The sequence below is a fragment of the Typopeltis vanoorti genome, chromosome 21 (assembly GCF_054136105.1).
Source record: "Typopeltis vanoorti isolate ZY-2024b chromosome 21, IOZ_Tvanoo_1.0, whole genome shotgun sequence".
NCBI classification, from domain to species: domain Eukaryota; kingdom Metazoa; phylum Arthropoda; class Arachnida; order Uropygi; family Thelyphonidae; genus Typopeltis; species Typopeltis vanoorti.
Window position 1 is genome coordinate 15,793,597 of NC_143569.1, and position 23,949 is coordinate 15,817,545.

The 23,949-nt window shown below is 36.9% G+C and overlaps 2 protein-coding genes and 1 non-coding gene across 3 annotated transcripts in view; 2 read left to right on the top strand and 1 right to left on the bottom strand.

The window, feature by feature from the left end:
* The window catches only part of LOC150094643 (uncharacterized), a 189,320-nt gene that overhangs the window by 81,902 nt on the left and 83,469 nt on the right, over window positions 1-23,949 (bottom strand). The gene's annotated exons all lie outside the window — the stretch shown is intronic.
* LOC150094645 (uncharacterized) overlaps window positions 20,638-23,949 on the top strand; it is a 38,641-nt gene continuing 35,329 nt past the window's right edge. Inside the window, exon 1 of the mRNA XM_090411428.1 lies at window positions 20,638-20,837. The gene's annotated coding sequence lies outside the window, so the exon portion shown is untranslated. The remainder of the gene's footprint in view (window positions 20,838-23,949) is intronic.
* LOC150094646 (signal recognition particle RNA) lies at window positions 22,892-23,190 on the top strand. Its single transcript, XR_016550197.1, has one exon.

Sequence of the window (23,949 nt, forward strand, 5' to 3'; positions counted from 1 at the left end):
AAAAAGCCTATAGAACTAAATGTATTACATGTTTACATCCCATTTTCTAATAATCATAATCTGTTTTATGATGTGGCAGTGAAGTGGTACTTGATTCTATTATGATGTGGCAGTGGAGTGGTACTTGATTCTATTTCTGAAGTGTTAGAATGAAGTACCTTTCCTTTTTTTTTTTAACCTAATTTTTACTTGGATGGATGGAACATACGAAATACTTGGATGCCAGTATTTCGTATGTTCTTGAAACAGTTTATCTACTTTGCAGGAGAGAAAAAAATCTGCCACTCCTGATAATACTGGTTAAGTCATCTTCTTTTATAAAGGGTTTGTCTTCACAACACAGTTGGGTTGCTAATACAACGTGTTGTATTTTTAAATTAAAAAGATGCGTGTTTTTTGGATGTCAGGAATCCTTGTAAAAGACTTTTCAATTGAGTAATCTGGTCTCATAGCAGGGTTTCCTTCCAGGAACACAGGTTCTTTCTTCTGACCATTACCATTGAAAGTAACAGTCAGAGAGAGAGAGAGAGAGCACACATGATTAACTATCATAATGTACTAGCCTGGTGGTCTTAATTACCTTGCCTGTCGACCATGACAATCGGCACCAATCCTCATGATAAATTAGTTACCTTGCAACAAATCCATTGGCAGAGTTACTAAGCATTAAATTAGACAATGCTATTTTTAAAATATCATTTGATTAAAGAGAGGGAAATAGCTGGCTGCATTCTTTGAGTAGAGAGCTGTAAAATGAAACTGTTATGCACGGCATATTTCAAATTTTAATATCCAAATTTGACATATATCCATTCCATTCTCCCTTTTACACAACATACTTTCAAAATAACCTTCATGAGAAATGGTCATAATCGTATCAGCTTCAAAGCAACTAAAATGTAATTCTGTCTGTGCAGAGGGAAAAAAATTCATTTGACCCATCATGCTTATGACAATACTAGGTTTATATCAAAGGTGAGGATAAGTGTGAATCATAAGTATATGCAGGAGAAATTATGGGATCCGGATCTATACCTCTTTGCTAAAGCATTAGTATCACAAAATCAAATCCTTGTATCATCATCATAATAATAGTGGTAGTAATGTGCCATAATCCTTCACAAATAGTCATCTTTAGTTGATTGTTGATGTGCGTGTGTTTGTTTATTTGTTTATGGTCCTTATCACGGACATTAGGTCAGTGCCAGGTAACTTCCTATTTCATAATTCCAAGCCAGATCCCCAGTTCACCTTTAACCCTCCAGCCAAACCTCTTCTAGGCCCAGTGTTCATAGTATTGATTGTTTGAAGATTTAAAAAGATGAGTTATCTGGTAGAAAAATCATATTACCTCCATATGAGGTCACATAACTCTTGTTGCAGAAAAATGTTCCTCATTTGCTTGAAATAGAAGAGCTAAAGTTGTACTAGGTCTTGTTCAGCCAAAGGGCATATGTTTTATTATCTTTCCAACTTTGCAACTGTCCTCTTCCAGAATAATCCAGAAGTTATCTCTTCTGCTATGAAGTACCACCAGTGTGGTATTTCAAGCCACTTCAAGGTGCTCATATCATGGAATGAAAATTATCTACCACTCAACAGTCATTCACATGCAGTGATACAATAGAATTCGAACCCATACCATGTAGATTTGCACATCAGGGACACTATCTACTTGGCTAACCAGGATTTTTGTTATTAAGTAATAATATAGGAGTTGATAATAATGAAAAGAAATAATGCAAAAACATTCTCTTATGAAAATCACAGTTCATGGACTTGTTATTATACAGGTATCTCAATACCAATCATACCTCTCCTTAAACTCATTCACTCATGAAGTAACCACAACCCATTCTCTGGCAACTCATTCGCCACCCTTGCTAACAACACTTAGACAGCTTCCACTAATGAACTCTTGTTCTCTCTCTTCCTGCCATGTACTGAAAAAAAAGTCTTCAGTGTCAGTCCTATAAAACCCCTTTAATAACTTAAATCAGTGGTTCCCAAACTTTTTTGATTCTCGGTGCCCTTGCTGAATCCAAGTTTTCCCAAGGTGCCCCTATGTCACATTCTAGCAAGTACACTTTGCGAAATAGCGAATCATTTTTTTTAATGAAAGGGTTACCATATTTTCCGGTGTATAAGACGCACTTTTTTACCTTAAAAATTCATCTTAAAAATGGGGTGCGTCTTATATAATGAAGGTAAAGATTGTTTCCTCTTTTCAAAGTCATACGCACTCCCTTTTATGTTCCAAGATCTTTGTAGGCGGTTAATGGTGCAATAAAATTGATGCGTGACCTTCACGTGACTTCTAGCGCGTCATTGGCTAAGAACTTGGCGTGTCAGAAGGAGATTTTGTACAATTTGCATAAAGAAAAGCGCACGGAACATGGAAAAATTGCAAAGTGGCTAGAACTAGAGACCGAAGTTTTGAAATGGGTGCAAGAAAAATGGCATTGCCATTTCAACAAAAATGATTCGTACACATGCAGCCAAAGTAGCCTGTGAGCGTAACATTGAAGAGTTTAAAGGTGGTGCATCATGTGTTACTGTTTCATGAAACGCAGTGGACTTTGTATGCGTACAAAAACAAAAATCAGTCAAAAAATGCCAAAAGAATATGAAGACAAAATTATTTCTATATTATAAGATATTAATGATGATAGAGAAGAGTCAGATGACAGTGACATTGGTTTTGAAGGTTTCTGATAGTTCAGTTTGCTATTAAAAATTATCTATTATTTTATCCATTTTTTTTTAAAATCATACTTTAAAGTTTAGGTTTTTTCCAGAAAATTGTATTATATTTCTTGGGTGCGTCTTATACACCAGAAAATACGGTAAAAATAAAGCACGTATATTTAAGATCACAAAAAAAAAGTAATTGAACAAATTCAACTAATTATCATTAGTGGGATGGATGAGCCTGTTGATCACTGCACATTTTCTCAAATCCTGGAATCAAACTGGACACAGCCACCCACATTTCCTTCTCTACATTGATTTTTGTACGATACTTAGTTTTTATAACAGTGACCACCGAAAATCCAGCTTCGCACAAATAAGAAGTCGCAAATGGAATTAAAATTCTCGCTTTTTCACTCAGAAGGGGATATTCATCTTTTACTGATATCCAAAATTCAGTTAATTCCATGCTGCTAAATTTTGTTTTCAACATATTGTCGCAAGACAACTCAATAAGATTCTCTTCTTCTGCAGCAGTAAATTCAGATGGAGCACTGGCATTAAATGGAACTTGAATCCATGCAAATTTATCGATATTATCATTTTGAGAATATTTCTCAAACCAGGTGATAAGTGTTCTTCAAAAATGGATTTCATGCCTCAAGAGGAATCAACTCCATTGGAGGTCAAAAACTGTTGCAACAAGGGGGAACATTCTTTGCCTCCATCTTCATTCATTTTTCTTTTCCATAATTTCAGTTTTTTTTATAAAAGCTGAAATTTTCTCAATTGACTTTAAAAGGTGCATGTTGCATCCCTGCAGGGAGAGATTCAGAGCATTCATCTTTTCAAAAACATCACATGAGTATGCTAGTTTTACCAAAAAATCTTCATTCACAAAATTTTCGGTATACTTGTGGTCTTCCGCTTTAAGAAAAATATAAATTTCCTGTTGCAGTTCAAATGTCCGGGACAAAACATTATTATTATTATTGTTGTTCCGGGAAACTCCAAGGAGTTGACAGACTCATCGAGGGAGGCCCTAACATCATGTCAAGAACAACTATTCAACATTCACACAGTATCTATCATACCTTGCCTTGAACTCATTCACGGTCGTAGCACCCACAACAGACTCTGGAAGCTTATTCCACTCATTCACCACTCTCCAAGTGAAAAACCTAGCTCTAACACCCTTGTCAACCACACTCTTGCCCACCTTCCATGCATGGCCCCTAGTCCCCCCACCACCAGTCATATTTTCAAAAATATCTTCTGGATCAATCTTATAAAAACCCTTCAGTAATTTGAATATCTCAATCATATCACCCCTCCTTCGCCTATTGTCCAATTTCTGCAACCCACAAATCTTCAATCTATTCTCATAAGGTTCATTCCACAGACCTGCTATCATCTTGGTCACTCGTCTCTGGACCCTCTCCACTTCCTCCCCATCACGAAGAAACCCTGGTGCCCATAACTGGGCACAGAAGTCTAGATGGGGTCTTATCAAGGCTCGATACAGAGGAACAACAACTTGTTTGTCTCTGTATGTTAAAGTATTTTTCAGAAGCCAAGTGATTTGGTGAGCTGTTTTAGTCACTTTTGCAATGTGCCCCCTAAACTTCAACTCCATATCCACCAACACTCCCAAATCCCTGGCCTCATCAATCTCCTGGAGTACGGTTCCACCAATGCGATATACTGCTGCTATTCCTTTCACCCCAAAGTGCATAACCTTACACTTTGCCACATTAAATTGACATCCATTTTTCCTAGCCCAGTCCTTCAAACTATCCAAATCATCCTGTAAAATTTTGACATCCTGTGCACTTATCACAAGGGAGCAATTGCGAAGTGCTGTAGTACAACAAAGACGTGTGCTCGGATCCCATATCTTCACATAGTTTTTTGAAAAACCTTGCCTTCAACGGCTGAGTTTTTATAAAGTTTACTACATTCACTACATATTCTAAGACCTGGTTCAATGTAGGACTCAGATATTTTGACGCGAGTGCTTCCCTGTGAATAACGCAATGGGGCCACATTGCATCAGGGCTTTGCTTCGAATAAGTGCCTGCAATTCTCCATAACAGCTGGACATAGGATGAGCACCATCAGTACAGACACCAACGCACAGTCCACTTCAAATTATTTTCGGATATAAAAGTATCAAGGATCTCGAACAAGTCTTGAGCCTTAGCAACAGCAGTGATACTTTTACAAAAGGGAAGGTCTTCTACAATGTTATTACCATCTATAAACCATACATAGCAAATCAAGTGAGCATCATTATCATCTGTGGCCTCATCCAGCTGCAACCCAAATTCCCTCCCTTTTATTTTCTGCAATGGTATGAGACTTTTTATATTTTGTGATTCTATGTGCCACCTTGTAAAATGCTAGCAAAACATTGCTTAGTATTGACACCTGCTTATAAAAAATACCTTTTTGTTGATTTAACTCTTTTAACTTTCTGGTAAAGTAGTCACAAGATGTACTAACCATCCTGGGATGATTGGTTTCTAAATGGCGTTTCAACTTACTTGGTAGCATGCACTCTGCTGTCAAAACTGTCATACACAGTACACACTGGGGCCTCCCTTCACCATTGAATTCTGCTGACATAAAACCAAAGTCAAAATAACTGTCATCGTATTTTCGATATTTATGCTTCTTCACACTCTTGCCACTATTTGACGGTGTGCCCTCTTTATTTTCTCTTTCACAACGCTTATTACTGTTTAGTAAAAATTGATCCATTTTTAAAAATACATATGAGAGAAATACTTCAAAACTTCATTTGACTAAATCGCAACAATATTCATTTGATACAATCTCTGAAAACTAATTCAACACTGAGGCCGTGCGAAACCGATAGCTATTTATATATACGAACACAAAGTACCGAGAAAGTTCGAGAAACTTAATCATTGTAGAGTGCCATCTAGTAACCATTTGCACCAGGTCAGCTAGATGTTGCGTTCTATCACATTGAATTGAAAATAGAAATAAAATTTTGTAATTGCAGTGCCCCTGTGAGGAAGCCAGGGTGCTGCTGCACACTTTGGGAACCATTGACTTAAATACTTCTATCATGTCTCCTCTTTATCACCTATCAGCTAATTTTTGAATCCAAACAGATGTCGTATCTAAGGAGCATTCCACAGACCTGCCACAATCTTTGTCACTTGCCTGTTGATTGTCTCCACAGTTTCTTTATCCCCCATGGAATTCTCAAGTCCAGATAGGGCTTTATATAGGGGAACAATAGCCCCTCTGTTCCTGCGTGTGTGTTCTTCAACAACATGATGTGCTGTTTTGGTTACCTTCAACAATATGTCCTCTAAATTTCAACTCCCTGTCCACAATCACTCACCAAGTCCCAGGCCTCATCCGATTCCTGCAGTTCAGTTCCTTCCATATAGCACATGGTTTGTGATCTCTTCCCAAATTGCATCACCTCACACTTGGCCACATTAAACTAGTAGCCATTTACTTTGCCCATACTACTAGTCTATTTAAGTCTTCCTGCAGGATATCTGCATCACTTTCAATTACTGTTGCTCTCTCACCAGTTTAGCATCATCTGCAAACAACTGAATATTTCCTATTAGGTCATTTTCTGTATCATTGATATACAAATTAAAAAATCCTATTTTTTTTAATTTGTATATAAAATTAAAATATACCCACCACAGGTCACATATTTTTTCCTGAGCTCAACTCCTTCATAAACCACTCTTTGATATCTGTTCAGCGACCCTATAATCCAAGCCACTAAATTCATCTTCATTCTCATTTGCTGCAATGGAGTTCTATATGGAATCTTGTCGAATGCTGCTAGCAATATCATCAATCAAATTATGAAAGAAAGTCGCATTGAACTTGATATTAGAATTGAAGATATCAAATTTAGCCCTTTGCTTTATGCAGATGATGTACTTATAAACACATCCAGGGCAAATCTTCAGGATTCTCTAACTAAGTGAAATAATAGCTGTAACAAATTTGGGATGATATCCAGCAATAAAAAGAACAAAAACACCTAGGAACGGAGAAAACTTCAGCTGCATTCTCAATGGGGAGAACCTGTAGAACAGATAAAATATTTCAGCTATTTAGCACAATTTTTGATAATGATTGCAAATTGGATTTGAAAATAGACAACAGAATAAGCAAAACTGGTATGGTGGGGAGCCAGTTGAATAAATTTATATGGAATAAGAGAGAAATTAGTCACAATAGTATGCAAGACAGTTCAAATTAGTTTTAAGTTATGGATCTAAGAGTTGGGTTAGAAACAAAGCACTTCATCAAAGACAATATGAGAGTAATGAGAAAAACCACCTCAAAAGTTCCATCCTAATATATTCATTTTTAATATGATTCTGCCACTGATGATAAAAATGAATATATTAGGAAGGAACTTTTGAGGTGGTTAGCATTCAAAAATGTGAGCAGAGCTAATCTAATATGGCATAGCCACTTAAACAGAATTGGAGAGGAAAGGTTGGCAAAATATTCATTTTTAATATGATTCTGCCACTGATGATAAAAATGAATATATTAGGAAGGAACTTTTGAGGTGGTTAGCATTCAAAAATGTGAGCAGAGCTAATCTAATATGGCATAGTCACTTAAACAGAATTGGAGAGGAAAGGTTGGCAAAACAAGTGTTTGATGGCAGGAAAGAGACCCAAAGGAAGACCATGGTATAGGTGGATTGATTCAGTCAGAAGTAACTTAGAAGAATGAAACGTTAAATATGATAATATTGGAGTGACAAGTAATAAACTGACTTCAAGGAAAATTGTTGATGGGAGATTAATAATGTTAACTTAATCACATAGTTGCTGTCATAGTAGCTTGAACACCCCTTGAGGGTACATATCAGAAAATTCATGTGTGTGTGTGTGTATTACATTATATATATATAAATAATGTGGCTGGCGGAGTGGTTAGCGTATTCGCTCTCCAGCCAAGAGGCTGTGGGTTTGAATCCTGCATCTGAATGGATGTTTGTGATTGTCCTCTCCCACCATGGCAGTAGTAGCAAATATCTATTGGATTTCTGCTCAGGACATGGACTGGTTATTACTAACACCATGTTCCAACATAAAAATGTGCACAAATTCACATGGAGAGAAGAGGCAAGGAACAAGAAAAGTCTCATTGACTATGTTATTGTTGACAGTGATGTTTTCTCCCTGGTGCAGGACACCAGAGTGTACAGAGGATTTGAAATCGGAAGTGATCACTATTTAGTCTTGAGCAGGATAAAATTGAATTTCATACTGAAAAGAAGACCATGTAAGAAAGTTTTAAAGCAAATAAAAGTTGAGCAGCTCTCAGATGTGAACTGTAGACTAAAATACAGAAATATTATTCAAGAAAAAATGAATTTTATTAAATGATATCAAATTAACAACTTTGCTGCCGCATTCCAATATTATTATTATTATTGTTGTTGTTCAGGCCTCCATTGAGTCAAAAGACTCATCGTGGGAGGTCCCCCCCTAAGAAACAAAGTCTATCAAGACTCATCGAGGTGAGGCCCCCCCCCTAAGAAACACAAAGTCTATCATACCACTCCTTAAACTCATTGGCTGTTCTCGCTCTCACCACTCCATCAGGCAATGCATTCCATGGTTCAACCACGCTCCATGCAAAGAAACCACTCCTCACCCTCTTACTCACAGATTCCTTTCGTAACTTCCAGGGATGGCCTCTTGTCATCACTCCTTCCCGCTGTTCAACCAAGCGAAAGAACTCCCCAGTGTCAACCCTGTAACCACTTCTCAACAGTTTTAAAGTCTCAATCATATCATCGCTCCTTCTTCTATCCACCAAACTCTGCAGTCCACATTCCCTGAGCCGATCCTCATAACTATCATTGTACAGTCCTGAAACCATCTTTGTTATCTGCCTTTGTACCCTTTCCACAGTTAATTTATCCCCTTCAAATCCTGGGGACCAAATCTGAGACCAATAGTCCAAGTGTGGTCTGATCACTTATACAATGGAATGATAACTGTTTTATCTCTGCAGGTTAGCGTCCTTCTCATTATTGCAGCAATCACTGTGTTACCTTCACCACCTTTGCAATATGTCCCCTAAATTTCAGGTTTCTATCAATCATCAACCCCAGATCTCTTGTCTCTCCTACTTCCTCCAGTATAACTCCTCCCATAGAGTATGCAGTGTCCCATCGATATTTCCCAAACCTCAAGACCTTACATTTTGCTGCATTAAACCGACACCCCCATCCCATCTGTCTAGCTTATTCAAATCCTCTTGCAGGGCTGCCGCATCTGCACTATTACTAATAATCCTTCCCAGCTTCACATCATCTGCAAACAACTGAATATCCCCTTGCAATCTACTGACAATGTCATTGATATAAAAGTTAAACAATATAGGTCCCGGTACTGAGCCCTGTGGGACCCCACTTGTAACCCTCTGCTTCCTTGAAACTGCCTCACCATACACAACTCTCTGATACCTATCGCACAGCCAATCCTGAATCCAGTTGACCAATCTGACATCCAGACCCATGTGCTGCAACTTAAATATCAGCTTATCATGTGGCACCCTGTCAAATGCCTTCGCTAAGTCTAAAAAAATGGCAGTATATGCCTTTCCCTCATCTAATGCTCTTGTAACTTTATCATAAAAGACTAGCATATTGCTAAAACAAGAGCACCCCTTCACAAATCCATGTTGACTCTCACAGATAACATTACCCTCATCTGCCCAATGCTGTATACGGTCCTTCACTACTTTCTCCAAGATATTACTAACTACTGATGACACAAACTGGCCTATAATTAGACACTTCCAGTCTGCTACCGCCCTTATGCAATGGCACTGTCTTACCTTCCTTCCATTCATTGGGCACCTTTCTCGTAGCCAGACTTTCATTGAAAAGCCAGGTCAAAGGCATTGTCAGGTCCCTAGCTCATTCTCTCAAAACTAGTGATGAAATACCATCCAGTCCCACAGCTTTACTGACATCCATCCAGAGTACTCAGTATTTGAAACACACTCTCCTCCTGTACCTCTAAACCTCGAACCTACCCAATCCCTCTAGCATTAAAGCTGACTCCTCCAGGATGAAATACTCCATTAACGTGTTCATTGAACAATTCCACTATGTCCTCTGCATCAGTCACTCTATTCCCATTTTTATCCCACAATATCATTCTTCCACAGTCATTTCTCCTCCTACTGGCCACATATCTAAAAAATTCCCTAGGATTTTCTTTGGATCTTAGGGCCAATCTCCTCTCATATTCCAGTTTCGTCTTCCTTACCATACTAGTCACTCTTCTGGCCTGTGTCTTATACTCTTCATGCATCTTCTCTTCACCTGTCTCCTTATATCTCTTCCATAGCCTCTTTTTCATATGCAATTCCTTCCTGTTTAATATTGTTTGTCATCCACTTTACTCCAAAATGTGTCCTCTTGTTCACTCGTGGTATACAACTTACCATTGCTGCTAACAAATATTCTTTCATAACTTCCCATGCACTAATGATATTCTGGCCTTCCAATTCCTCCCTCCATGAAACTTACCCAAGTTGACATCTTAGACTATTATAATCGCCTGCCTTATAATTCTACATACGTTTCCGTCTCTTTGATACTCCTGCATGTCTATTCATTTTCCAAGTCAAAACCATATGGTCACTCTCTCCAACTGGTGGGAGAGATGTCATGTCAATTATTATCAACTCTTCTGGTGCTATAACCAAATCCAAAACTCTTGTTCCCTCTATTACATGTTGCCTAAGAGATTTGTCCCTCGAGAATTCTAGAAATTCCATTCTATTATTGCTACATGCATCTTCCTCTTCCCAGTTTATACTACTGTAGTTAAAATACACACCTCAATGGCAGGTTTTGGATTATATATATGTTTTTTTTTTTTTAAAAAGCTGCAGTCTCTAAAGTGGAACACCAATTCACGATGTAAAATGGACAAAGATAATCTGATATTCTATTTCTAGTTCTAAATTTTTTCAGTTTTGTGAGTAAAATTTTGCTTATGAATGTATGATGTAATACAAATAAGAACTATAAACAGTGTAACAAACAATTTGGTAATTGTCCAATGTTTGTTTAAAACGAATGAAAGTGCTAAACAGTGGCACTCAGTTTGTGACCTTGGGTTTCGTGGACTGTAGCATGGATGTATGGAAAAGTTTTTAGATGGCAAATAAATCACTGGTTGCAAGTCCCTGTTTATTTGGAGATTTTAAGTAATTGAAAAATATAGTTGATCTTCAGAGGTTCCTGTATTAACTAACCCTTAACCCCTCCAGAGTATTATGTTATGAAGTATGCAGCCATTCATATGTAGGATTAACGTAAATACAAAATATTTATAAAATGATTCTAATGTATTCTCAAGGACCAGATCATGTGTTGCAGATATGCTGACGTGCCTGAAACTCATCTTATCCTGAAACTAGCAGGCTTCATGCATCATATTTCAAACCACTATTTAGCACATAACAGAAGTACTACAGAAACCAAGATAGGATAATAGACAGGATAGAATAGGATAAAATAATAATAATAATAGGATTTTAATTCTCTCCTCTCTAGTAACATACACTCTTCTTGGTTATGTTATTCATATATTATCAGACTCTGCTACCCTAGTTACAGCAACTTCAGGCAAAATATTAACAAGTAAAAATTCATAAAATGTTCAGAAATATAATTATCAGATGACTTAAAATAAATGCTGACATATAAATGAAACGAAAATCAAATCAACTAATTTTTAATGTTAACTGCTTTGCAAATAAACTGAGGGGGAGCAGTTGCAATACTTATCTAAGTACAGTATGTATATATATATATATATATATAGTATAGTATATACGAGTATATCTTGCATTGGATTCGAGATTGTCTGTCTGATAGGTATCAACGAGTTGTGTAAGGTGGGAGTGATTTTCCGGAAAAGGAAAGTAACTAGTGGTGTGCCCTAGGGATCCATTTTGGGAACACTGTTGCTTAATTTGTATGTAAATGACACCGGAAAGGGCTTAAAGTGATATAGAGTTGTTTGTTGATGATGCAATTAATGTTACAAAGTATAAGGTTTTAAAATTTGGGAAGTAAATATGGAATGCAGAGTATAGGATTGGTGGGGATATTTTGGAGGTGGAGGAGATGAAAGATTTGGGATCCGGGTCCTGGACATTTTGCTAAAATTGTGAGGACAACACGGATTATTGGAATGATACAGAGTACACTGACATATAGAAGTAAGGATGGTTTGATTCCATTGTAGAAGACTGATCAGGCCACATGTAGATTACGGTGCACAGATTTGGTCACCGGGTTTTCAAAAGGATAATAAAGGGCCCAGAGATGATCGACTAAGTTGGCCTCTGGAATATGAAGACAGACTGAGAGAATGCAAATCACAGAAGGAAGAGAGGAGACATGATCGAGTTGTATAAGTTGTTGGTAATGGGTAATTACCAGATGGACAGGAATCGAACCCAGGTCTTTCTGACCAAAGGGCTTTGTCTGTACCAACTGAACTGCAGAGGCTCTAGTCACCAATCTGACCAACCTAGAAATATTGTTTCCACATTTGGAGTGGTGCACCCAAAACCTACCTCAGAATTTTTAATTATATACAGCAGAGAGTGATCCACTTAATAGTTGACCCTTCACTCGCAGACTCTCTTTAGTTACTTTCCACATATGTACTCAGATTCTGCACTGTGCCTTTTCTCTTGGTACTTTCATTGGTGCTGAACTGGTCACTACCTTTCCTTTACTTTCTTCAAACTGTAAGAATTAGAGAAGCCACTGGTCAACACTCATACACTGTCCCAACTCCAAATACCTAACAAAATTCTCATCATTATCCTTCATTCCATCCTCCTCTATTGTTTGGAACAATTTCCTTCCCTTACTATTTTTCTCACCAAATACAAAACCGCCATCTATTTAAGAAATATATCAATAGATTATGTGGAATTACAGGATTGGTAAGTATGACAAGCTTCGAAGATGCTTGGATCGGTGCCATGGCATGTAAAACTGCAATGGCTGGATGTTGATAATAAATGGTAAAGGAATGCTCGAGGGAGGTAATGGTAGACTGCATACCTAGAGTCAGGAGAGTAAATCAAGTGGGAGTTAACTGGATGAATATCATCATTCAGCCGGAGCTGTAAAAAAAATAAAAAGAAAGAAAAGAAACAACTGTGGAGGGAATTTAAGGAGGAAGGTGACCTGAAGCAGGGCAGGATCAGACATCGGTTTTTTCATGTCTCACACCGAGGCCAGCGCTCAGGCGGGGCCACACACTTCCAAATTTTTAAGAAAGTTTGATAATAAAATTTTTGATGTTTCAGAGATGTATTGACATGGGAAATATTTTAATTAAATTTATATTGATTCTTTGTCCTTTTATCATTGCTTGTATCCAGTACCAGCAATGATAAAAGGTGCCAGCAAATATGAGAGGCCCCACTAATAACTTTTTTCCTGAGGCCCTGCAAAACCTTAGGCGCTCCCTGCTTGCAGGCACATGAACAGTACAAAGCACAGACCAGAAGGTAACTAGTGTGGAAAGAAAGGCAAAAGCAGATTATGAAAGGAAGTTAGCAATACAGGCTAAAGAGTTCCCCAAACAGTTCTTTCAATACTCTGCAAGTAAAAGAAAAAATGTTTATTGCAGAATGATTTTAATGAATGTGGATAGGTAGGTAACCGAATGATTTTAATGAATGTGGATAGGTAGGTAACCGAATCAGTCAATAGTAGAATTACTAAGTAAACACTTTGCAAGATTATATCATCCAGAGCCAAATGCTTATATGGGAACTGAGGTAAATGAAATGGAGATGCACAGCATATTCAGAACCTTCATGTGAACACAGCTGTGGGATTAAATGGTATATCAGTTTGAGTTTTACGTAAAGCAGTGAGGGCATTGTCAGTGCCCTTGACCATATTGTTTAACCTAAATCTCAGCTCTGAGTTAGTCTTGAGGGAGTGGAAAGAGAAAAAAAATAGTTCCATTGCAGAAAGAAGGCTCCAAGACTGGTGTAGCAAATTACTGACCAATTAGTATATCAGTAGTTGTTGCCAAAGTATAAGAAGTTGGTCAAGAGCAAAATACAGGAATAGGTAGATGGAAATGGGGAACAGGATGATTTTGTGAAGGGTAGGTCATACCTCAGTAACTTGCTCATGTTTTATAATATAGTGACAGCTGAGTTGGATAAAGGTAATGGTTTTAATGGGATAAAGGTTTACGGAGATACTGCTGGACTTTGCAAAGTCCTTTTACAGGATATGACATGGAATTCTAATCAGTAAACTGCAGCACATGGGGATGGACATAGGTTTGGTCAGATGAATAGGAGGGTCGTTGATGGAGATATCAGTGAGTAGTTTTATTCAGGAGTAGAGTCCAAAAGAAGGCCTGTGACTAGTGGACTGCTACTATTTAATTTCTTCGTTATTATATACGAAAGGATCCGAGAGGAAACTCATCAGTTATTTGTTGCCAATCATGCAAAGTTGGGTAGAGCAATAGTTAATATAGATGTCAAAATTTTGCAGGATGATTTAGATAAATTTTTTGATTGGACAAAGGAGAATAGATGTCAGTTTAATGTGGCAAAGTGTGAGGTTATGCATCTTGTGGTAAAGAGATTACCAGCTGTATGCCACATTTGTGGAACTGTACTCCAGGAAATTGATGAAGCCAGAGACTTAGTGTTAGTGGATAGGTAGTTAAGTTTTGGGTGGTACATAGCAAAAGTGGCTAAAGCAGCTCATCAGATCACTTGGTTACTGAAGAATATTTTAATGAGCAGAGACAAACAGGTTATTGTTTTTCTTTATTGAACCTTGATAAGACCCCATCTTGACTACTATGCACAGATCTGGGCACCAGGATTTCTTTGTGATGAGGTAGTGGAGAGGATCCAGAAGCCAAGATAGTAGCAGGTCTATGGAAATCTTATGTTAAAGATTTGTGGGTTACAGAAACTGGTTGGTAGGTGGAAAAGGGGTGATGTGATTTAGACATACAAATTACCGAGAGGTTTTTACAAGATTAATTCAGAGGAAATATTTCAAAACTGGTCTGGTGGTGGAAGAATTAGGGGGCCATCCATGGAAACTGAGTAAGAGTGTAGTTAGCAAGGATGTTAAGAACTAGGTTTTTTGCTTGGAGAGTAGTGAATGAGTGGAATAGGTTGCCAGTCTGTTGTAGGTGCTGTGACTGTGAATGACTTCAAAGCAAAGTATGATAGATACTGCACAAATGTTGACTAGTTCTTGATATGATGTTTAGGAACTCCCTTGATGAGTCTAAGGGCTCCTTGGAGTGGCCTGTAATAATAATAATCATTTTTTTCCTACATAAACATTTACTCTCACATGGTACTGTTGTGTTTTAGGTTATGTGACCTTTCATGTCTGTGAGTCATCATAAAGAAATAAACAGGTTGAATCAACCAACTGATTACTCAAACCTATTTGCAGGAACTTATGAACTAATTATGCCATAGTTTTTTATATGGCATTGCAAAATCCAGTAATATCACTGTCTATGAATCACCCTATCCAGAACTGTAGTCACCTTATTAAAAAATGTAATTAAATTACTGAAACAATAACTCCCTTTCACAAACCCACGTTGACCTCTATATAGAATATTTACCCAATCTTCTTTTCTATTTCTAACCAATTTCTCCAAAACATTAACAAAACTTCCAAAAAAGCAAACAAAGGTGGAAACAAAACAACTGTTTTGTTTCTACCTTTGTATAATGGAATAATCTTTCTCTGATTCCACTCATTAGGAATTGTTCCATATTCAAGAGACCATATTCTAATGGATAAAAAAGAAATCATGGGAAGATGGATTGAATACACAAGGAAATTATATGAGTAACAGAAATAATATTCACAGACTGATTTAGGACCACCCATTTTACTTTATGAAGTTGAAAACCCCATCAGAAAACTAAAACCATAGCAATAGATAATATCTTGGCAGAATGGGTGAGGGCTCTCGATGAAGTAGGACTGAAATTTCTAACAAATTTATCAATAAGATATACGAGACTGGATTTCTACCCAAAGATATTAATCACAAAATTTTCGTTCCAATTCCCAAGAAAACAAAAGCTACAAGATGTGAAAAGTTCAGGACAATTAGCCTCATCAGTCAAGTATCAAAATTCTTATTCTTGAATGAAATAAAAGAAAAATAAACAAAAATAAATGATGCAGAAAGTGGCTTCAAGGAAAATGCAGATACAAGAGATGGTATTTTCAACGTCAACCATCATAGAAAGATGTCTAGAAAAACAAAAAGATGTATACCTCTGCTTCATAGATTATAAAAAGGCATTCAACATGAGCAATTAATTGAAATCCTTTCAATAATAGGCATGGACGGAAAAGACATTTGGCTAATAACTAATCTTTACTAGGAACAGACTCCATCTTTGAGAATAAATAAAGAGATAGAAGAAGAAGAATTCCCAGTTCAGAAAGGTGTGAGACAAGGCTGTATCTTGTCTCTGATTCTCTTTAACCTCTAGACAGAAGAAATATTTAATAAAATTAGTAACCTTAGAGGAATCACTGTAGGGGGAAGAAATATTAATAACCTAAGATATGCAGAAGAGCCGGTGTAGCTCAGTGGATGTTCTGTTTGCACAAAATGGCGCTTGGCAGCACAAAGGAAGACTTGATGTCGAGTCGGCGACTAGAGGAAATTTTTCTAATCCATTTTTCGATCGGTTCCCGAGTTAGTCGATCTCTGGCACGGGCAAGTGGGTTTTTCGTCCTGTAAACTCAAGAAAATCGACCGTAGAACCCACACTATTTCAGACATTAAATATATTGTGCTAGGGTTAGGGACCACGAGATGGCGGCACTTGTTGAGGCATCTCTCTCCACACTCAGTTTCCAAAAGTTAGACAGGGCTAAAACGGCCTCGCCTATTCCCTATATGGGAATAAAAAGGCATTAGCGGATTTTTTTTAAGATATGCAGAAGACGCTGTTCTAGCTGAAAACAAATATGATCTCAAGACCCTTATAGAGGAAACCCTCAAGTACAGCAAACAGTACGGCCTCAGTTTCAACTTTAAAAAGACAAAAATCATGATAATTTCAAGAGAAAAGGAAATACCAAAAATATGCATCAATATAAAAGGAAATAAATTAGAACAGGTGCAAACATACACATACCTTGGACACTTGATCAGAGAAAGGCAGGACAGAAGATGAAATTAGAAAAAGGATTGAAATTGCAAGGTCAACTTTCAACAATATGAAAAATCTACTGACATCTAGAGAATTAAATCTGACAAGAAGACTAAGAATCTCCAAATGTTACATATGGCCCACATTATTATATGGAGTAGAGACATGGGCACTCCAATCTGAGTATGAAAAAACTGGAGGACTTTGAAATGTGGATGCTGCAAAGAATTATGCGGATATCATAGAAAGACAAATGAAGAGGTACTAGAGATGGTAGGCATAAACAGGAGCCTGATAAAAGAAATTAAAAAAAAGAGAAAAGTCAGCTATTTCGGATATATTCTGAGACATAACTGCCTACAAAGGACACTTCTCGAAGGAACTGTTGAGGAAAAGAAGAGAGGAAGACAAAGACTGGAGTGGGTGAAAAATATAGAAGACTGGACGTATCTCTCATGTGAGGAATGCAGCAGAGAGGTGCAGAATAGGACATGGTAGCCAATCTTCTGGAAGGAGAAGACACCTGACAGGATAGGAAACAACTGACTCAATGGAAATGCCAATTACTTTTTACTTATGCCCATCCAGTTGAACAGCTTTATTCACATAAAAATGATAAAGACTTCCAAGGAACTGAGTTGAGGTATTGATTCCTCAACTTTGTGCTTCCATATATTAATCCACATTCCAAATATCAATACTATCAGTAAGAAAAACCCTAACAAAATGATCATTGAACAGGTCCACTGTAACTTTTTCCTATGTCACTGTTACAATATCTGATACAGCAGAATTTCCCCCCCATAATTATTCTCTCTCTTGCCATAATAAAAAAAAAAAAAACTCCGGATTTTTTTAGCCTGTTTTTGTTAGTCTTCTCATACTCCTCCCATCTTATTACATTAGTTACTCTTCTAACCTGCACTTTATAGATTTCATGTAACTGTTAATTTTTCCCAAGTTTAAATCCCCCCCCCCCCCATAATCTCTTATTTTGCAATTCTTGTTTATTTTCCCTATTTATCAATTTAACCTATTCTGTTAACCCTTTTTGATTTAGGAACATAGTCTGTTATTGCCATCATCAAATACTTCTTACGTTTACTTATACATATTAATATATTTTCCTTCCAGTTCATTTTCTCATACAACTGTTTCAAGCTATTTTCTGAGCCTTTTATAATCTTCTCTGTATCCTTTTACATCTCCCAGATCAGGATTATTGAATCACTCACTAATTCGTGGCAATGTTGACATTAATATTATTCAGGCCTCCATGGAGTCGAAAGACTCATATCATTAACTGCAGGTATCTCGTCTACAGTTCATACAGCAAATATGAACTGCTTAATTTCATATTAGAGATTTTCCTTTATTTTATTTTTTTATTATTATACGTTATTTCAGCTATGCAATAAACTAAACATGTGACAGTTTACAATAATGTTATTGTACATTTACTATGATTCGTAAACCTTATGGGAAAACTGTTGTATCGAACACAAACCTTTATTAAGGCGGCATATCCCGCGTATTGAACTTAACGGTGGTTGGATTCAATATGTAGTTGTCATAATAATTGTCACGAGGAGGTGCTGGTCTTCGAGAAGTGATGCGCAGCAGCTTTCGAAGTTTGTTTTTTTAATAATTAAATAATGAAAAACGCTAATAGCGATGCTAAAATAGATAGAAATAGAGGATATTAAAAATCCATCCTTCTTTCATAGCCAAAGTAAAAAAAAATTAATGTTTCCAAAAATTGACCATAGAGCTTATCAGAAAACAATTTTCGGCATCAGAGTTGCCTTAAGTTATGTTGAAGTGATATTTTAATTTTTATTTGAATCATATGTATAGTCTTTTTAAAAGTATATCTTAGATATACTATAAAATGTAAATTTACTCGATACAAAAATTAAGATGCACTCGTATCAACTCATAAACCATTATAATTTGTAAATCAATTTTTTGTGGCTTTCATTGAAATGAAAACTGTTTCTATCACACTTTTTTTAAAAAAAATTCACGTTTAATTCATAATAATGTTGTATCTGATAATAATATCTAATTCTATTTTATCAAAGGGTCAGTCATTTTTGTAAATTTGGGAGACACGCGACATAACTGAAGTTTATGTCGCATGCACGTGAAAGTAAATTCCGAAAAACATTGTTTGGATAATATGTTACAATATTATACTTGTGAATTGTTTGGAATCAATCCATAGACAAGGTCTGACTGCCAAATTAAGGATGGTATTAGCTATTGATTATTTATGGATAGTGTTTTCCTAAGATTTTGAGTTCTAGCCGTATAAAAAGTTTTTATTTTAAATCTGTAATGAGTGTTTTAACGTTGTTAGTTGCGCAGGTGCGCACACTTCCATAATTCACATTTTCGTCCCCCCCCAAAAATGTCTAACGATTAGGGTTCAATTCTTGTCATCAATCGTAACTTTTTCTAATCGTTGTTCAGTCCATTCTCCAGGGAGTCGATCTTTGCAACAAGCAAATCGGTATTTTTCTCCTGAAAATTCGGGTTTTTAACCACAAGTAGAAAAAAAAAATGACAGTACTCACACTATTTCATAATGATTGGATTACATCAGTCTCATTTTCGTCCCCCACAAGTCTGTAAATTGCCAGTAGTAAGAAACTCCACTTCCAGTACAACAAAGAATGAAGACACGCTACCTTCCGATTTCTAAAAGTGGTTAAAAGATTCTTCTGCTTGTTTCCTTTTGACGAATTAATGTTTTAACGAATGAATATCGTATAAATTCATAGTTTGGCACCATTGGCCAAAAATAAACAAATAAAATTGTTGATGCTATGATGAAATTATTATTATTATTAAATTATTATTACGTGACAGCTCCATGAAGTCCAAGGACTCATCGCGGGAGGACAATCTACTCTACTTCGCTAATACATCCCGCTCTCTCCATATTACTTAATTCTTCTACTATGACACTACCATCTACCACCCATCATCACCACCACCAACAGTAATTTTTGTCTGTAAACTACGTGTGTTCTGAAGGGCGTGTCTGTAGGCGGGATGAAAAACCCGAGTTTCTGGGAGGGAAAAAAATCCTGCTACCTCCGTATAAGATCAGCTAACTCACCTTCAATTGAAAAAGCCCATATAAAAATCCCCCCCTCCCCCCCGTCACGACGAGAATGGAATCCAGGTCTTTTCCAATCGAAGGGCGCAATGTTCTGCTGTTCTTCCAATTGCGCTACGGAGGCACTCGTCAATTACAATATTTTCAATCATGCAGCAACAAATTCCAACATTTTTAGCTGAACAATACTTTTCGCAAGAAAAATATTTTTGTATGTCAGTGTTATACATTTTAGCAGCCTCTCTATGTTTTTAGTTAAGTGGGAATAGGCGGCGCTTTTCTTCGTAGTTAATATTAAGCTAAGCTTTTAACATGCCCAATTCTTAATATTTTCTGTTGGAACGTTTAGTTCTCGTTGAACACATGAATTTATTATATTTGTATTAATTTGTTTACCATTAACTATTGTTACAAAACAAAATTAAAATAGCATGATGGCCGATTTTCGTATGCCAGATTTCTTGGGGAATAAATGATTTAGATTGAATACCGTAATCTGATATCATTAAAAACTGAAACCGTACCGAAAAGAAGTAATGAGTCATTGTTACTGGATCTGCGCCACCTGCCAACTGTTTAGCAACCTGTTTTAGACACCTGCTGATCGGGGTTTTATTTTCATTGGGCCATCCGCTAGTTGTTATGCACTCACTTTCTTTTGAATGTAACATGCTGTTTCACGTATAGACGCTCGAGTATTTTAGTATTTTTTTAAATTTGTGTACATATCTTTAATCTAGATAAAGTAAGTGTTTATTTGCAAACTTTTCTTTCATTTTGTATTGTAAGTTATTTTGAAATTGTTACTTCTATATCCGACTTTTGACCTTGTACGATGATATGATGCAATTAAAAAATGTCAATTTGCCGTTTTTTGCAGCGTGTCTTATTTACAGTTTTAATTTTTAAAGTTAACTATAAACATTTAATTACTTATTTCGGTGTTTTTCCATTTACAGTGAATGTACAGAAAACTGCGTGATGGAATGATGCTTATTATATTTTTAAATTATAAGGACACCTCCATGGAGTCCGAAACTCATCGCGGGAGACCTAACATTCCAATCACTATCCATCATTCTTACAATACCTTGCTTCTGACTCATGCGCTAGCGAAGCTCTGACATCGGGCTGTATCAAGCCTTATTCCGAGAGGAATAATAATCTCATTATCTTGCTTGTAATTATGTTCTTCAATTACCAGGTAATCTTGTGAACTATTTTAGAAGTTTCTGAAGTATAACTCACAGTCCACCAGTACTTCCAAATCCCAGTTTTATTTTTATTAAGTGACATCTCCAAGAATTCATTGTGAGAGGGCAAACAATTCACTGTTTTCTCTGCTTAATCCTTGAACTACAATGACACTATTACTACTGCCACCACCACCAGTATTTTTTTTTTTAAATCTGTAAATTGTGTGTTCTATCAGTGTGGTACACAGTTGGCAATCTGTTCATCTCAAAATGCATAATCTTGCATTATTCTATATTAAACTCTCAACCAATCTGCTTTGTCTATGCTGTCAGTCTGTTTAAATCCTGCAAGATCTGTACATCATCCTTATTAACTATTGCTATATCTAGTTTTACACAATCAACAAAGAACTGAATATTTCTTTGCAGACAATTTCCTGTATTATACATGTATAAGTTAAATAGGGGCTGTGTGCACAGCTAGTCACATGCTTTGCTCCTCCATATTCTCTGATGTATATCCATTGGCAACCCTCCTATCCACATGCACCAATTTCATTTCTGAGCTCATTTGCCTAAACTTATATAAGAGTGGTATCCTGTTATGCATTTGCACAGCTCAGTAGCATTATCATTATGTAGCTATTGTCCTAACCAACTGAGCTGTTTACTTTATTATAAAAAGTGAGAGTAAAATACTGGTAAACTTCAGTGGTCACAAAATAAATTGAAATTATAATTAAAGCACTTCCATAGTGCAATTGGAAGAAAGTACCCTGCACCTTTTGATTGGAAAAGGTCTCTATTCGATTCTCATCATGACAAGAGGAATCTTGATATGAGCTTTTTTTCATTTGGAGGTTACTGATCTTGTATGGAGGTACCATTATTATTTCTCCCAGAAACTTGGGTTTTTTTCATCCCATATACGAGCAAATTGGCCATCGGAACACACACAATTTACAGACAAAAATGGGCAGTAGATGGCGTTGATTGTAGTTCTGTGTAATGGGAGAATTAAAGTAGCAGGGAAGATGAGATGTGTGTAGTTGAGTTGAGTGTCCTCCTGCGATGAGTCCTTGGAGGTGTCATTTAATAATAATAATAATAGTAAAGCTAAAACTATAATACTCTGAAATACAAAAATTAACAAAATTTTAGATAAATAAAACTATATTAAAAGAAGCGGGGGGAGGCACAATTGCTCGCCATTGTCATTTATGAGGAAGACTCTCCCAGATCTTGACAAATCTTCCTAAATCTAAATTTTGTTAATTTTTGTATTTCAGATCATTTTAGTTTTAACTTTACTTGTAAATTCATTTTATTTTGTAACCACCTGGATGCATTCTAGCACATGGCTCAGCTCTGTGAATAGAATTAATGTTCTTTGTTCTAATTCACCTTGTGATTATGCTGATGATGGCCTGTTAATTTTTGGCTGATATTTGCAATAATAAAAATTATTACTCTTTATTCTTGTAAATGCATGCGTCTAACGATATTTATGTCACAAGTGCCATTAAAAGCTCGTTCATTGTCTTCTTTCCGTTTTCACATTGTGATTTCATCATCTTCATCTGAATTATGGAGATATCTGAATGCTGGGAGTCGTGGTGGTCTCTTTTAATCCACCTGCTAGGAGGCTTGGGCTGGTGGATGGTTTGAGAACTGGAGTTCTGTTTTGCAACGTTCTTATGTCGATCGGATGTCCGCACCAAGCAAGGCGTCAATATGGTGACCCCGAGGGAGCTCAGAGCCACCAGGTTGCCTAACGAGAAGCGAATTGGCCCAGGGCGGAAACACAGCAGGCAAAAGCTTCTGCGTCGTGCAGTAGTGGGATCGCATCTGTGAATAGGCGTTGAGAAATAGCCAGGACAACATAACCAAACCCAGTTCTTTTTATAGAGCAGATGGGGTTGGATATTAGATTAGTGCATTGGATTGGAGACTGGCTATCTGATAGGTATCAACAAGCTGTATATGGTGGAGCAATATCCAGGAAAAGGAAAGTCACTAGTGGAGTGTCTCAGGGGTCTGTTTTAGGGCCATTACTATTTAACTTGTATATTAATGATACTGGTGAAGATTTGGATGGAAATATTCGTTGTTTGCAGATGATGCAAAGTTGGGACGAACCATGAAGAGTAGAGAAGATGCTATGCCCTTACAAGAAAACTTGAATAAATTGAGTCTGGGCACGGCAATGGGGATGCAAGTTCAATGTTGCAAAATGTAAGGTTTTAAAATTTGGAAAACAAAGATGGGATGCAGAATTTATGCTTGCTGAGGATATATTGTTGGAGGTGGAGGAAAGAAGAGATCTGGGGGGTGATAATGGATAAGGATCTGAAATTTAGAGGACACAACCAAAATTGTGAAGACAACACAAAGGCTTCTGGGAATGATGCGGAGGACACTGACTTGTAGAAGTAGGGAGATTCTTGTTCCATTGTATAAGGCTTTGATTAGGCCACACATGAACTGTTGTGCCCAGATTTGGTCACCTGGTTTTCAGAAGGACGAAGAGAAGTTGGAAAGGGTCCAAAGGCGATATTGACTAAGGTAGTTTCTAATCTCTGGAATGTTGAGTATGAGGAAAGATTGAGAAGATGCAACTTGCAGAGCCTGGTGGACAGGAGGAAGAGGGGAGATATGATA